A 12,653-nucleotide genomic window follows, 5' to 3' on the forward strand; every position below is an offset into this window, starting at 1 on the left:
TAAATTTATTAAAGTTTGGAAAAAAATAATACAGCAAAAATTGTGTTGCACATAGAAAAATTGAGTGGAAATCACAAGAAATTTTATATAAAAAATATCATCATAAAAATAAATAATAAAAGTGCAAATAACCCAAAATAAGAAAAAAAACTAAAGTAAGAAGTTTCTAAAAAAAATAATTACCTTAAAAGAACTATTAGGAAAACTAGCAAAATTTTCAATGATATAATTTGCAAACATAGTTACAATTACAAACAAAAAATTATTTGGCTAAAAAAATAAATAAAAATAAACGTCTGGAAAATAAATAACGCAGAAGTTAAAATAAAAATAGAGAAATCAGTTAATATAAATTTAAAAAAGTAAAAAAAAATAATTAAAGTAAAACAATTATATATCAAAATTTAAATTTACAAAATATATACATTTAAAAAAATATTAATAAAAAATAACAAAAATAAAAAAACACAAAATTTAAAAATAAACTGCAACTAACTGAGAAAGAAATTAAACGAAATCCCAAAAATAACAGCTAACGTTAAAACAAATCACAACATCTCTTATATAAAGAAATTAGTAAAATTGGAAAAAAGTTAAAATTAAATATTTTTTATATACTGCAATTTATTTACCATTAAAAATAAATACATAAAAAATTAATAAATTATAGCAAAATTAAAAATAAATTGAAAATAAGTGCAAACTAAACAAACCAATGCCCCCAATGTTAATGTGAAAGGAAATACCTGCCCATAAAAAAAAAACAAATAGCTGAAAAAAATTAAGTTCAAACTTAACAAGGAAAAAAATAATTACTAAAAAATACAACAACAACACCAACCAAACAGCCATACACAAACAAGTGTTATTTCACAATCAAAACAGAAACGTGTACATTATTTTCCAGAAAAATAAAATAACAGCAACAACAACATCAACTACTAAATTTAACCAAAAAATATAAATTATATACTAAAAACAACTGTATTAACGCACATTTCGTACTGAGCGTGTGTGTGTCTACTGCTGCTGCTGCTGTTTTTTGGCGTTACACTTGATTCAACAAAGCGTGAAGTAAGCAAAAACAAAAAAATACTGTTTTTATTATTTTATATATTTTTTTTCATTTATTTTTGTACATATTATTTATTATTTATTTATATTGTATTTATTCATACGCTTCAATATCATCACACTCACTTCCATTGCAAAACCCGCCTTGAGTAATTTGCTTTATAATAATCCATTTTAGAAAAAATGATTATCACTTAAATACTAAAGAAGTTCAGTTTTTGTTTTGTGGTTAGAAGAAAAAAACATTTTTAGATTGAAAACCAGTAAAGAAAGCCCTAAAGTCGGGCGGGGCCGATTTTATGATACCCTACACCACTTTGCTAATTTAGTTGAGCTCCACTTAATAATTAAAAGTTTTTATGGGAGAATTCAATCATACACGCTATGATTATAATTATAATTTAAAATTCAAAGGACTACATATGCCGAAGCATTTGTATCTTTTAAATTCGGACTTGTATTGCCCATTTGGTGCGAAATTAATTTGAAATCGGATAAAGATATATATGGGAGCTATATCCAAATCGGAACCGATCTCGATAAAATTTGGCAAATATATTTCTGTGCTGTATTTGATATATTTCCCTAAATATCGTTGTTACGGAATGCATATTACGGCTGTGGGTAACCAATATAACAAATCGGATGAACAGTATATATTGGAGCTATAGCTATATCTGAATCGATCTTCACCAAATTTGACATACTAGCTTCTGGACTCAATTCGGTTGTAAGTGCCAAATTCCATCCCATTTGGACAAATATTAGACGTTTGGTGCACAATAAAAGGTAAATCGGACGCAGTTATATATGGGAGCTTTATCCAAATCTGAACCGATCTCGATAAAATTTAGCATAGGTATTTCTAAGCTCTTTTTGATATATTTCCCTAAATATTGTTGTTACAGAGTGCATATTACGGTTGCGGAGGACAAAAATAACAAATTGGATGAACAATATATATGGGAGCTATAGCTATATCTGAACCGATTTCAATCAAATTTGGCATACTTATTTTCAGGATAATTTGGTTGTATGTGCAAAATTCCATACTATTCGGGCTGATATTACACGTTTGGTGCACATTAAATTTTGACCGTTATCTCCAATTTCAATAGGGTTCGTCCTTGGGTCAATCAAATGATTTGTGCAAAATTTCATCTGGATAGGGAAATAAATGCGAACTTTACTTTGCTTACAAAAATACATGGACAGACGGACGGACATGCATAAATCGACTCAGAATGTGATTCTATGCAATTCATCAAAAGGAACTATGGGTCTATCTCGCTTCCTTCCCCATGTTACAAACAAATGCACAAAGACGTAACACCCTTACCACAATGTGTTGTAGAATATAAAAATCCGACGGACCTAAAAAATATTTATGTAACATTTTATCAATCCTGTTCTTCCCAGGCACAAATTCAACTCTGTAATAGAGTCTTATGGAATTTTAAAGCATGCAACAAATGATTTAGATTATTCGACAATATATTTACAAAATTTATTATTTTTGGAAAATTTACAAATCATGAATAGAGAGATGGGTTTATTGAACAAATAATTAATATATAAAATAGGAGGACAATATTTTTTATAAAAAATTGTCGATTAACGTAAAACATATGCATATTTGTGGCAACTGAATTTTCAATAATTTCAAATTGTTTTTACTATTTTTTTAAAACAATACACACATTTCTATAGACTGTAAATATGTTTCCTGTTATTGTGATCCATGATCCATTTCAAGTTCTCGTCAATACGTATTTAAATAGCTGCAGTTTTATAATATCCAAAGTTATTTGTTTAGATTTGAAAGAATATTTTTTAAAGAAGCAAACAATTCTTCTTTTTGTATCACACAATAGCCTACATAACAAAGATTGGCTTGGAAATAAATATTCGTATTAGAAAACAAAAGCTTTGAGAGTTTTAGGCAACAAAACAAAATATTTTGGATTTAATTTATGGTCCAAAGAAGAAAACTAATAGTTGATCTGATTATTGTCGATCTGGAGTATCACACCTTTGATTTGTTAGATCACAGACAGTTTCTCTATTATTTGTTAAGATTTTGACACAATATTTTAAATCCTAATAGCCATTAACGAATAAAGCATTTATTTTGAAGTATGGCTGTAAATACATTTCGGAGTATTTAACGGTCTTAGGGTTAAGCTGGGCGACATAAAGTCACACAATGTGGAGCATTTTTTTTTTGTTGTATAGAAATGGAAATAATTTAAATAAAAAGACGATAGAAATTATGTGCATGAGTTGAAAACTGAATTCGAAAATATTGGTTTTATATTGAAATGTTTTTATACCCTCCCCTACCCTACAGGGTTGGCCATATTCGACGGACCCATCTGGCAACGCCATAACTTTTGACAGAGATGTCACATCGCTTAATGACATACCGCGTTTGAAGCGTCAGTCCAAGCTGATTTTTTCCATGAACCAATACACGCCACGCGAGTGCTCTGAAATAGTTGAAATTTACAAGAAGTCAATTGTGAAAACTCAACGTGCTTTTAAAACATTAAAAAATGTGAGAAGTGCGCCTTCTAAGAACACCATTAAGCGTTTATACGAACAATTTTCGACTGGTAAGGCTCTTTCTAATCCGAAGAGGCCATATAAAAGTCGACCAAGGCGATCGGCCGAGAATATCGCTGCCGTACGAGACAGTGTTGAGAGGTCCCCAAGAACATCCCAAAAACGCCGTTCTCAGCAGTTGGGCATGGCTCGGTCCACTTTACAACGGATTATTCGCATTGATTTGCATTTGTTCCCGTACAAAATTCAATTGACGCAAAGAATGTTGCCTGCGAACAAGCCTCGTCGATTGCAATGGGCCCAAAGGTCCGTCGAATATTGGCAACCCTGTATATATTGTATTTAGTATGGAGGTTATATTGAGTTCATCATTGACATAATAATTTTAGACACAAGAAAGTATATATATTCTTGATCAGCTTAAAATTCTTAGATGATTTAGCTCTGTCCGTCCGCCGGTCTGTTGTAATTACGCTATAAGGGCCCACGTCTTCGTATAGACACAATATAACGGTACCTCCTAATATTCGGTATTTTGACGATATTAGCGACATTATTCACCGGATGTTTTAAATCTCGTATTTAGAGTTCGTGATGGGAACTACAGTCTATCCCAGAATATCGTCTATACATAACCAGGTCTTCGTATAGGCCCATATATCACTACTTACCTATATTCGGTATTTTGACAATTTTAGGTACAATATTCACTGAAATTGTTTGAAATTTCGTATTTGAAGTTCCTAATAGGTATTAAAGCCTGTGACAGAAATTAATGTCCAGGTCTTCGTATTGCCCTGATATAACGGTACCTCCCTATGTTTAGTATTTTGATGTTTTATTATTCACCGGATTGTGTTTTAATATTTCGTATTTGAATATTGTAATGGCTTATGACAAAAGTTGCCTATGCAGGCCCACGTCTTCATATAGTCCTCAATATAATGGCTATATTCGGCATTTTAACAGAATTTTTAACGGATTTTATTTTTATTTATTTATTTATTTTTTTGAAAATTTTCAAATTCCTTCCAAATGGTGGGGTTTATTCAAAGTTCTGTCCGCCGAATTTTCTGCTTTTTTACTTGCTAATATTCAAAATATGAACATTGGAAAGAAAGTATCAGAAGTAGTGATGGCATATGTCCCATATTCACTCTGGATCTAGAGTTCGCAAGAATATTGTTATGTGTGAAAAATCTGGATTTTTTTTCCGCATTTTATGAATTATTATTCAAAATATTGATTTTTGTAGGTACCAAAAACAGTGGAATGATATTGACGATGTTTAGTCGTGTCTGATATTAATATTTCGATGCCCAAAATTTCAACCGAATCGGAGACTCGTATGGAATTTCATGAGATTTGTTGACAATTTGTCTGTTTTTGCTGGAAGAATTTGAGGAGTTGACCGATATAATCCACCATCATTAAAGACTTAGTGGCAACAGAAATATTGGAATGTGGATCAATAGTTATTTCGCATTTATTGACAAGAGTTGTATATATTTACTCTCCATCCAAGTTCAGGATAAGCATTTCTGCCAGTAGAAGAAAATTGAGCATACTCTTTTTTCGATATAAATCGAATTAGAGCAAGTATACTTCTCTTGTTTTGGAGTGGCAGTAAAATTCCGTCAGATTCTAGCTGGGAAAGTCCTCTCCTAGTTTTTGTCATATCGTTGGTGCATTTGCACGTATTTTTTGTGGTTATTGTACACAAAATCCACCGACTACTTCTGTTTTTTTTCCTTACTTGATTTTCACCCCTCTCTATCAAATCCAGTTTGGTTTTATACAGTAATCGGAGAACAATATAATCTGTTCCACTCGATTTCACTCTTAGAGTAAACTCTTATTCTATTTTGAGCGAGTCGACTCCTACTTTATTTTTCAAATAGGAGTGATTCGGGAGAGCTCCCACATTAAACAAAAGTGTGAAGAGTAAACTCGTATAAAACTCCAACTTTTCAAGTGCTCCCGCTCCCAAGCAGATTTCACTCCCGAGCGCAAATGTGCGATTTTTTTCAAACCACAGGTGAAACCAAACCAAACACGTTGAAGAGCATTGTCGGTACCAACAAAGCATATGGTAGTACCCTTCGAATACTCCTGAGCTAGGGTTGGTTGTTATAATGATGCCCAGCTACACGAATACGACAACTGCTTTAATCGGAGACATTTGGTCCATTGTGTGCATCCTAGAAAGTAATGAAAACTTTGAGGATAGGAGACATATAGAAACGATAAGGAGAAAAAAAGAAAAAAAGGTCTGCCTAGCCAGGGAATGACATAGGCTTCTTCTTCACATAGTCTACAGTAGTCAGGAACACTGTTGACCCATATTGAGGTCTGATTTCTGATACTGCAGTGATCAGTCAGTATGCCCAGACCTACTAAGTGATAAAAGGGAATTGGTTTTTCTCCTCGAGGGTGCCGGCCAGATGACCTTAGATACCCTGCAACTGGCTTCCAAGTGTAATTTTCTTCCATCTTCTTTGATGAGCGAATTTTTAAAGCAGCCAACGTAACAGCATTTTGGAGATTTAACTGTTTCATCAATCAATTGTGATCCTCCGCGAGCTAATTCATCAGCCACTTCATTCCCTATATGTTATGACCTACAACCCAACAAAGCTTATGAGTTCATGTTTTTCAATGAGCTATGGTCACTTCTCCTTCTTTGAAAGTTATGATTATAACTCTTATTGGGAAATCGTTGTCACTTGTCGGGCAGACGGGCGGGGATGGCTAGATTGAAACGGATTTCTTCTAAAGAGAACAACATAAATATAAAAGAAGTAAAAAATTTGCAAGTTCGGCCGGGGCGAACTTTGAATATCCTCCACCATTTGGAACGAATTTGGCAATTCTCAAAAATAATAAAAACCGTTAAAGATTCTATTAAAATCTTACAAATGCCGAATGTAGCTGTTATATTAGGGTCTATACGACGACGTGGACCTGCATAGACAATTTTATGTCTTAGGCTGTAGTATCCATTACGAATACAACATTTGAAACAATTCCGGTGAATAATGTCGTTGAAATCATCAAAATACCGAATATCGGGAGGTACCGTTATATGGGGGTCATGCAAAACGTGGACCTACATGGCCCATTTTCAATACCAAAAGTCCTGCAGACATAGTATACATTTGAGTAAAATGTTATCAATCTACTTCATTTCGTTCGGAAGCTAGAGTGATTTCCACAGACGGATAGACGGACGGACATCTCTAAATCGACATAGAATTTTATGCTGATCAAGAATATATATACTTTGTGGGTTTTAAAACGTATATTTCGAGGTATTACAAACGGAATGACAAACCTAATATACCCTCCATAGTATGGTGGAGGGTATAATTAAGATTGAAAAATTCAAAAATTCTTTAATAAAATTCAGGTTTTTGCAAATTCATAAAATATGAACCTCTTATTAGTCGATTTCTTCTATTCTAATTTGATTTTATTTCCCTGCAATTTATATTCTCAAAATATAAATGAATACAAAGAAGCCTTTTTTATTCGAAACATGTTATATAAATTCCTAATCTAGAATACCAGCTTAATTTTGAATTCTGGCACTGGTTTAGCTCCCACGATTCAATACAAAGACAAAAACTGGACTTCAAAGCATATTCTCTCATGCTAATCTTCTTAAAACGTATTTTATATACGCTTAACAACATTTGGCTTTTTGTATTTGAACTGATTTCTTGTTATTGTTGTTTTATTTGTTTGTAAATTCTTAAATCACCTCCCATTACCTTCATAATTTCACCTCAAAGTTGATGTGTTTGTCTGTTTGCCTTTGCCTGTTTTTTTTTTTTTTTTTTTTTTTTTTTGGCAAAGTGAAAAAAAAACGCTTTTTAAGTGTTTCTGTCTGCTTCTCTTCCCAGCTTTCTTGTCATGCGGGTGTTGGAAAGTTAATCCATACTTAAATGTTTTTTTTTTTTTGCTGTTCATAATTTTGTTTTCTTTTATTTCGCCTGAGCTTGTTTTCTTTTTTTGTTGTTGTTCGTTTTGTAATTCACTTCTCTGTCTTCACAATGTGTATGACTAATAATTTGTGTGAGGTTGTATTTTTTTATGGCAAGAAAAAAATAAATTAAAAAACAATAAATAAAATAAAATAAATTTAAAAAAATGTAATACATTATGGAATATGTATGTGATATAGAATAAAGATATTTATACCCGGATTTGATTGTGGGTGTTTAATGCGGTTAACTGTTTATTGTGGATAAAGAATAAAAATCCCACATAGATTTGTCAGACGGAACATCAAATGCGTGAATGTTCTAATTGTTGGTTGTTTTATTAATGTTTGAATCATAAATTGTGTTTAGAGATAATAGATTTGAGAATATCGCCACAGAAGACTAGTTAAAAAGTCAATTAATATTTGGAAGTTTTAGCCACAAATTCTAAAGTGCCTCCCCAAAATAACGTTTATTTCCAATCGTTTTGATGACAGAATGATACACTCTCCTTATGACCCTAAATATCCAGATGTAAATGGCAAATTTCTCTTGATATTAATATTAGAGAGTATTTTAAATTAAAAATTAAATTAGTTTAAATTAAAAATTAAAAAAAGATACTTTTAATAAGTAAAAATTAAGTACTGATTTTTGTAATTATTTAATTTATTTTAAAGACTATAAAAAGTCATTCTCTCTCGCATTTTCCCAGCAAAAATTTGAGAGCTCTAATCCTTTGAGCGAGTTTCGCACTCTATTCGAATTCGAGAGGGAGTACTTTTTTAAATGGAAAGAAGCAATCGAGTATATTGTACAGGGTGAGATGAAAAAACTGCAACCAACTTTAGACTGTTGTCACTTCTAAGCCACTCGTCCGACAGCTGTTAAAATTATTCCAGTGATAGCTCATTATATTGTTAACAAGCGTACAAAAGCATTTTGTGGAGAATTTTCCAGAAAAAAAAAAATTCGTGATGGAATTCAAGCGTGATAGTGTGATTTCTTTATATTTGGCTGGAAAACCACCAGTGGCTATCGTTAGAACACTCCAGCATTTAAATGTGAATAAATCTTTTGGGTCTCGTACCATAGCTCGTTACCGCGATACTTGTAAAAAATAGCAACATCAGCAGAAATGGTTCGAAAAGTAAAGAAGCGACTTGATCGAAACCCCCGTCGCAGTGGCCGAAAATGGCTCGTGAGCTGAACATATCGCAATATTCCATTCTGCAAATATTGAAAAATGAGCTTAGAGTAAAGCCATTTAAATTCCAAAAAGTGTAAGAACCGCAACAGAAAGAAAATAGAGTCAAAAGAGCTAAAGAATTGCTTCGCTTGGTCGAAAGTGGTGAACTGCCGAATTTGGTTTTCTCCGATGAGAAAATATTCGTTGTCCAGCAGTTTGTTAACAAACAAAATTGTCGTGTTTACTTGCCAAAGAGGTCAGCTGAAAATGTGCACCTCCGGTTGGCCACCAGAACTCAGGCGCCGGACATGGTGATGGTGTGGACCGCCATAACAGCTAATGGTCGCTCTCCTCTCGTATTAATCGACCGTGGCATCAGAATAAATGCCGAGTATTATGGCGAAAATATTCTTGAGGGTGTATTTAAGCCTTGGGCACGCAAACATTTTGGCCGTAGGCCTTAGACATTGGACAAGAGGACTCAGTATCATTCCATCAGCACGCGCCCAAGAATGGTTACAAAATGAGGTTCCTCGCTTCATTTCCAGCGCACAATGGCCACCAAAATCTCCGGATACCAATCCGTTGGACTATTGTGTCTGGAGTATTTTGGAAAACAAGGTTGGCACTAAAAAATACCAAAGTATCGAACACCTCAAGCAAGCGCTCTGCCGAGAATGGACCATAGTACTGCAGAGCAACATTCGGGCAGCGTGTGACTGTTTCATTAGCTGTTTGAAGGCCATAATTCGTGCTAAATGTGACCAATTCAAACAAATCTAAACTTATTCTAAAATGTAATGTTATTTCCGACATTTGTTGCTTTTATTCAATAAAATTTAAAAATAGTAAAAATTATGGCGTTTGGCTTTGTTACAGATTTTTTTTATCTCACCCTATATATTCATATCAGATTTTTGGTTAAGAGAAATATTAAGATATTGCAAGTTGTATAGAATCGCCGACTTGTTTCGCAAGTTATGAAAGATATAAATATTCGAAATTGTGACCCTTTATGGATGGGGTACCAAAAGACAGGTGAGGTTAGCAAAAATGTTTAGATGCGTGAAATTTGAAGAGAGTTGGATTCGTATTTCGCGTTTTATGAGCTACGTTTGATATTCAAAATGTTGACTCTTTGTGGGGGAGGTACAAGAAGGAATAAACCGATACATTCCATTTTCACAGCAAATCTTGTCTTAGCAGAAATAATGGAATATGTGAAATATGAAGAGAGCCGGATGCTTATTTCAGATTTTATAATCGTTTTGGTTAATCCATACTTTGACCCTTTGTGGGGGAGGTGCCAGAAGGAATGGTCCGATTTCTGCCATCTTTACAACATATTTTGTGCTGATGGATTGATTGAGATGTACCAAGTCTGAATGGAATCAAATGTTAATTTTGCGTTTTATGAGTTTCATGGATATTCAAAATTTTGACCCTTTTTGGGGGAGGTACCAGAAGGAATGGACCGATATATTTCATCTTCACATCAATTCTTGAGTTAGAAAAAATAATGGGATTTGTGAAATATGAATAGAACCGGATGTATATTTCGGATTTTAGAATCGTTTTCGTTATTCAAATGATATAAACCCTCTCTAGCCTTATGGCTAAGGGTACAACATATTTTTAAGAAAATATTCAGTAGTTCTTAAAATTGCCTTTTAAAAACTCTAATAAAATTTAGTATTTCATTTTTAATTTTATACTTAAAAATAATTTGAGAATCATTTGGTATAATAAAGAAATTTGGCATTATCATTAAAAAAAAGTTTAATTTTTTAAGTTTAATTTAATTAGCCTTATACTCTATCACCTTAATGTCCTCGAAAAAAAAAAAAAAAAACGCCAACTGGGAATAATTAAAAATGATATATTTTTCCCTATCCGAATTACATTTCGTTCGCTTTTTTCAAATTTCTTAATTAATTCCATGTAACCATGGAATACCACACCAAGAATTTGTCATCGTTTAGGTTTTGTTTAGCATTTTGAAATGCTAAAAAATTTTGAAATCGTTTTACCACGAAGCAATGTTTGTTTTTCGGTTCGGAATTGATGTGCAATTCTTCAAAACCAAATACCTATTAAAATTTGATATCAACATACATGTTATAAGAGCAATTACATAGAGTACGTTTTTCTGTTAAATATGATACGAGCAGTATTGGTGTGAACAACAAAGCGGAAGAAGTGAGTTTTTTTTTTCAGTCATGGGTTACAGTATGGGGCAATAGAACAATGACAAAAGAAAGATGGACATTTTTTTGAACAAGAAAATTGATTTGTTAGTTTAGAAAATTATTCTTGCAGCATAGATTCCTTAAATAGAAGCCAAAAAAATGTATTTATATTTGATGGAGTTATTCAAATACTGGTAAAGGTCAGAGTAATAGTTTTCAGTTCACATTGATTTTTATACCCTACACCACATTCCAGTGGTAAGGGTATTATGTCTTTGTGCATTTGTTTGTAACATGGAAAAGGAAGCGAGATAGACCCATAGTTACTTTTGAGGATTTTTATCGAATCACTTTCTGAGTCGATTTATGAATGGCAGTCCGCCTGTCCATGTATTTTTGTGAACAAAATGCAGGTCGCATTTATTATCCGATTGAGATGAAATTTTGCACAAATCAATTGTTTGGGCCAAGGACGAACCCTATTAAAATTGGAGATAATCGGTAAAATTTAGATGTAGCTCCCATATATATCTTCGTCCGATTTGCTGTTTATTGTGCACCAAACGTGTAATATCTGCCCGAATAGTATGGAATTTTGCACATACAACCATTAGGTCTGAAAATAAGTATGCCGAATTTGATCGAGATCGGTTCAGATATAGCTATAGCTCCCATATATATTGTTCATCCGATTTGTTATTTTTGTCCTCCGGAGCCGTAATATGTACTCTGTAACAACAATATTTGGGGAAATGTATCAAATGCAGCTCAGAAATACATTTGCTAAATTTTATAGTGATCGGTTCAGATTTGGATATAGCTCCCATATATAACTTCGTCCGATTTACCTTTTATTGTGCACCAAACGTCTAATATTTGTCCAAATGGGATGGAATTTGGCACTTACAACCGAATTGAGTCTAGAAGCTTGTATGTCAAATTTGGTGAAGATCGGTTCAGATATAGCTATAGCTTCCATATATATTATTCATCCGATTTGTTTTATTTGTTATCCACAACCGTATTATGCACTCCGTAACAACGATATTCAGGGAAATATGTATATCAAATACAGCTCAGAAATATATTTGCCAAATTTTATCGAGATCGGTTCAGATTTGGATGTAGCTCCCATATATTTCTTTATCTGATTTCAAATTAATTGTGCACCAAATGGGCAATACATGTCCGAATTTAAAGATACAAATGCTTCCTCATATTTAGTCCTTTGAACTTTAAATTATAATTATAATCAAAGCGTGTATGATTGAATTCTCCCATAAAAACTTTTACTTGTTATGTGGAGCTCTACAAAATTAGCAAAGTGGTGTAGGGTATCATAAAGTCAGCTCCGCCCGACTTTAGGACTTTCTTTACTGGTTTTTAATATAATTCTTCTCGAAGTGTTACAATGCGCTCCATAGCAATGCTATTTGCTGTTTGCTTGAAAATCGATTCAGAATTGGATATGCCTCCCATACATTATTTCCCTCTGAAATAAAAACATAACTGCTCTAAAGCCAAATGCTGGCAGGCAAATAAATTCTTTTGTCATATAGCCGGACTCGCCCAACTTTTGACTTTTCTTTACTGGTTTTATATTCAACCGAATTTTTCCATTTCGTGAAACTCGGATCGATATATCTATTG

General features: G+C 33.0%; 1 protein-coding gene across 4 annotated transcripts in view; it reads left to right on the forward strand.

The window, feature by feature from the left end:
- The first annotated feature begins 260 nt into the window (after nt 1-260).
- LOC101888866 (bicaudal D-related protein homolog) overlaps nt 261-12,653 on the forward strand; it is a 186,179-nt gene continuing 173,786 nt past the window's right edge. The window contains exon 1 of one of the 4 annotated variants that reach the window (XM_059129295.1): nt 261-1,074. The gene's annotated coding sequence lies outside the window, so the exon portion shown is untranslated. The remainder of the gene's footprint in view (nt 1,075-12,653) is intronic. The other 3 variants (XM_059129296.1, XM_059129299.1, XM_059129298.1) reach the window with 3 other exon arrangements.

The sequence above is a fragment of the Musca domestica genome, unplaced genomic scaffold (genome assembly GCF_030504385.1).
Source record: "Musca domestica strain aabys unplaced genomic scaffold, Musca_domestica.polishedcontigs.V.1.1 6, whole genome shotgun sequence".
NCBI lineage: Eukaryota > Metazoa > Arthropoda > Insecta > Diptera > Muscidae > Musca > Musca domestica.